The sequence below is a fragment of the Anabrus simplex genome, chromosome 4 (assembly GCF_040414725.1).
Source record: "Anabrus simplex isolate iqAnaSimp1 chromosome 4, ASM4041472v1, whole genome shotgun sequence".
In the NCBI taxonomy this organism is placed as follows: Eukaryota; Metazoa; Arthropoda; class Insecta; order Orthoptera; family Tettigoniidae; genus Anabrus; species Anabrus simplex.
This window is the reverse complement of record NC_090268.1, coordinates 334,416,383-334,421,515: the sequence shown is the minus strand read 5'-3', so window position 1 is coordinate 334,421,515 and position 5,133 is coordinate 334,416,383. Positions and strand designations below refer to the sequence as shown.

Genomic DNA, 5,133 nt, shown 5'->3' with positions numbered 1-5,133 from the left:
CTCCTCCGCTAGTTGCCCGATGCAGTCTAGTTCATTCTAGGCCTGTCTCTGTAAGTTCTCACCTCCACAGAACCCTCTAAGATCGTGTCCAGCGGACTTCTATGCATTGTTATTACTAATATTATTATTGTTGCCTTGATTCCGCGGCTCACAGAGGACTAGAAAGCGCCTGGGTTGAATGGCTGGACGAGGGATCACTTACAGCAGATCTTTACGTTAACAAAATTTGGAAATTTTATTTTCCTTTCTTAACATTCAGAGAGAGAAATTTAATGATATCACAAGAAACAGTTGAAATATAACTTGGAGATTTTTTACATTAACAACGAGCTCGTCAGCTCCAACAATGCGTTGGACTTAGAAGTCCTAATTCAGGTACAAAATTAATTGAGAGGAACTCCCAGTCATTAACTTATATATGAAAGAGCATACCTGCTCTTGACAGGTACAATAGAGTGAAAGAGCATAGTTTCTCCGAGCAGGTACAGTATTACAGGAGACTCAGCTCCAAGATACAGTAGGGGCTAGCGTCAAACAAATAATCAGATGCTATTTACAACCACGTTAAACACTCGGTAATCTCTAGGGTGATCCCACTTGATAGTGTCCGTATACCGGTTGCCCCATGGTGGGCTTAACTCGTACAAAGATTCACTATCAGTATTAAGTACCAAACCAAACCATACCCCATGGCTCAACAGCCCCGAAGGGCCTTGGCCTACCAAGAGACCGCTGCTCAACCCAAAGACCTGCAGATTATGAATTGTCATGTGGTCAGCACAACGAGTCCTTCCGGCCGTTATTCTTGGCTTCCTTGACAAGGGCCAACATATCACCGTCAGATAGCTCATTAATTGTAATCACGTAGGCTGAGTGGACGTCGAACCAGCACTCAGATCTAGCTAAAAAAACTGACCACGCCGGGAATCGAACCAGAGGCCTCCTGATAAGAGGCAGGAACGCTTACCCTTCACCGCAGGGCCGCCTCAGTATTCTGTACTGTTCCTTAAGGGAACTAAAACGTAGACACATTTACCCGAAGAACCACAAAGATTATACAGGGCATAATTACCCGTACTACAAGGCCTAATTATAAAACGAAAAGGTTACAAAAACAGGCCATTAACAAAAGGCAAGGAGGCGAAACGCCAACACTCCTTAACGAATATTCGGGAAGAGACAAGAACCTAAGAGGACTAAAGGCCCAATCATACAGAGGCTGATGCCATACAAAAAGGGCGACTAAAGAGGGGATTTAAAAGACACAAGATTTAGAAACTTTAGAATTTGAAAACTTTGGTCACCCAGGTCTAAATTTGAAGGGGAGAGATCTGAGGGCCACCACTCGTGCTCTCTTATATTAAATGTTTTCCCAGTAGGCAATATAAATAGAATATAAAGATTGCGCATTTTAACATTTTCTGTTTGTGAAGGGGCTTTAGGATTATCTGTGTTGGTTTCTATAATTCGAACTCATGGTAATGATTTTTTTCAAACATTTAGAGTTTTACAATGTTAAAGTTTATATTTATGATCGTATTTTTAATCCCCCTATGTTTTTAGTTGATTATTGATGGGTGGTTCAATCTTTGATATATTTTTTATGGGCTGCATCTTATCAGGCGATTTTGGTAATTTAAGCTATTGTTTTGGGGGAGATATCTTATAGACTTATTTTATTAAGATTTTGAATTTGTGCATTAATGATTACGGCGAGAGAGACGGTTTATCGAGTTAAATTTTATAATCAATTATTTCAAATTTATGTTTTGTTTTTATTATTGACATTATACTGTACCTTTACAAGAATAAGTATATTTTCTTTTTATTTGTTTTTTGAAAGTAGACTGATTCCTACTTTGTTTTTGATTTTAGGTTGAGGGTATCAACCTGAGCGGTTACAAGCCGGGGTATACTTGTTGTTTTATACTTTATTGGCTTCTTTACCTTTATTAGTCGGGTTATTTAATGTGTATAGAATTTATGGTAATTTGGATTTAAGCTTATTGAGAAATGTAAGTTTGTTTAATGTTATGTTTTACTTGGTTTTAATCGTGGCCTTTTTAGTATAAATTCCGATATTTCTTGTTCACTTATGATTACCAAAAGCACATGTGAAAGCCCCAGTATCTGGATCTATAATTTTGGCAGGTGTATTATTAAAGTTGGGAGGATGTGGATTGTTACGCGTTTATTCAATAATGGTTTCTTTGGGATTAAAGTATAATTACGTTTGAGTTGCTATTAGTTTGGTTGGGGGTGTATTAGTCAGTTTAGTATGTTTATATCAAACTGATTTAAAGGCTTTAATTGCTTATTCTTCGGTTTCTCATATAGGGATTGTCCTAGAGGGTTTAATAACATTAAGTGTTTGAGGGTTTAGAGGAAGTTACACACTTATAATCGCTCATGGATTATGTTTTTCTGGTCTATTTGCATTAGCTAATATTACGTATGAGCGTCTTGGAAGACGAAGAATGTTAGTAAGTAAGGGTTGATGAATTTTATGCCTTCAATGGCTATGTGGTGATTTCTCCTTAGTTCTTCTAATATAGCTGCGCCTCCTTCTTTAAACTTAATAGGTGAAATTAGTCTATTTAATAGATTGGTTGCATGATCATGAGTGTCTATGGTTATATTAATATTGTTGTCATTTTTAGAGCAGTATATACTTTATATTTATATGCTTATAGCCAACATGGTATAATATATTCTGGAATTTACTCTTGTTCAAGAGGATATAGTCGTGAGTTTATTTTACTTTTGCTTCATTGATTGCCATTAAATATTTTAGTGTTAAAGGGAGATTTATGTATATTGTGATTGTGTTTAAATAGTTTAAAGTAAAATGTTGGTTTGTGATACCAGTGATGTAGGTGACTACTTTAAACCATTTTATGGTCATTGTCTATTTGTTTTTTAAGTTTTTTATTTTTGTTTATTGTAGCAATAATTTTGGTAATTATAGGATTTTATTTTATTATATACGATTTAGTGATTTTTATTGAGTGAGAATTATTAAATTTGAATAGAAGTTCAATTGTTATAACCTTTTTGTTTGATTGGGTATCACTTTTATTTATAGGGTTTGTATTATTTATTTCAGCTTTAGTAATTTTTATAGAGATGAATATATACGTGATGATTTGACTATTAATCGATTTATTATTTTGGTATTAGTATTTGTACTATCAATAATATTCTTGATTATTAGACCAAATTTAATTAGAATCTTATTAGGATGACATGGATTAGGGCTTGTTTCTTATTGTTTAGTTATTTACTACCAAAATGTTAAATCTTATAATGCGGGTTTGTTAACAGCTTTATCTAATCGAATTGGGGATGTAGCAATATTAATAGCTATTGCGTGAATAATGGCATATGGGAGTTGAAATTATGTATATTACTTGGATTTTGGTAAGGATTCTTTTATTATAATATTAATTAGTACTATAGTTGTATTAGCTGCTATAACTAAGAGAGCTCAAATTCCTTTTTCTTGATTGCCAGCAGCTATAGCTGCCCCGACACCTGTATCAGCTTTAGTACATTCATCAACATTGATTACGGCAGTGGTTTACTTATTGATTCGGTTTAATAGAGCATTTGTGGATACTTGATTATCTAAGCTTTTATTACTTGTAGCTTGTCTTACTATATTTATGGCGGGTTTAGGGGCTATCTTTGAATTTGACTTAAAGAAGATCATTGCTTTATCAACTTTAAGACAATTGGGTTTGATAATAAGAATCTTAGCTATAGGGTTTCTTAAATTAGCATTCTTTCATCTTTTAACACATGCATTATTTAAGGCCCTTTTATTTATATGTGCTGGTTCATTAATTCATAATATGAAGGATTCCCAGGATATTCGGTTTATAGGAAATATTTGTAGTCAAATACCACTAACGGATGTTTGTTTTGATATTTCTAATCTTGCGCTTTGTGGTATACCTTTTTTAGCTGGATTTTATTCCAAGGATTTAATGTTAGAAATTGTTAGTTTATCTTATATTAATATATTTAGTTTTTTATATTTTTTCTCTACGGGTTTGACTGTATGTTATTCTTTACGATTAGTATATTATTCAATAACAGGTGAATTTAATTCTACATCATTTCATCCATTAAATGATGAGGGGTGAATTATGTTAAAGAGAATATTAGTGTTGGTTATGATAGCGATCTTAGGAGGGTGTATATTAAGTTGAGTTATATATCCATCACCTTCTATGATTTGTTTACCGACCACTTTAAAATTGTTAGCATTGATTGTAAGAGTATTGGGGGGTTGATTTGGATATGAGGTATCTAAGTTTTCATTGTCTTATAATTTATTATCACTAAAGACATTTATGATATCTAATTTTTTAGGATCAATATGGTTTATGCCTTTTATTAGAACTTATGGGGTAAGCTATCTACCCATACTTTTAGGGAAACAAGTTTTTAAAACTATGGATCAAGGTTGGAGTGAGGATTGAGGTGGTCAGATAATCTATAATCAATCTGTCCAATATTCTCAGATAATTCAGAATTGACAGAATAATAGAATTAATATTTATTTAATTAGTTTTGTTTTATGGATGATTATGTTGATTATGTTAATTTTATACTTAAATAGCTTATGTAGAGCACAACACTGAAGATGTTGGGGAAGTTTATTAACTTTTAAGTATTTATAAATATACTGTTATATTATTTATACAATGAAAATGTATTGTTTTATTTTAAACTATATAAATGGAGAAATGTTAATGGAATTAAACCATTAAAATGAGAAGTTAGCAGCTTTAATTTGATCAACACATTTCTTTAATTGGAAATAAATTTCAATAATATTATTAACAGTAATATACCTCTACTTTGGTTTCAATTAAGATAAATAAGGATGTAATCATCTAAGATCAGGTCGAAACTGATTGCAATTTATCACTTCTTAAGGTAGATTGAGAAATCAATACTTTTTGAGTGCAAATCAAATGTTATAGTTAACTACAACCCTAATGTGCTCATTCTAAGGCCCCTTGGTTTCGTTCGTGATATAATCCTAATAATAGGATTAATAAAAATATTGTACTAATAATTGATCACGATAGAATATTTGATCAATTTATACTAATGATAACA

The 5,133-nt window shown here is 32.5% G+C and overlaps 1 pseudogene; it reads left to right on the top strand.

The window, feature by feature from the left end:
* The first annotated feature begins 2,898 nt into the window (after positions 1–2,898).
* LOC137500582 (NADH-ubiquinone oxidoreductase chain 5-like) lies at positions 2,899–4,616 on the top strand (annotated as a pseudogene).
* Positions 4,617–5,133: the final 517 nt, after the last annotated feature.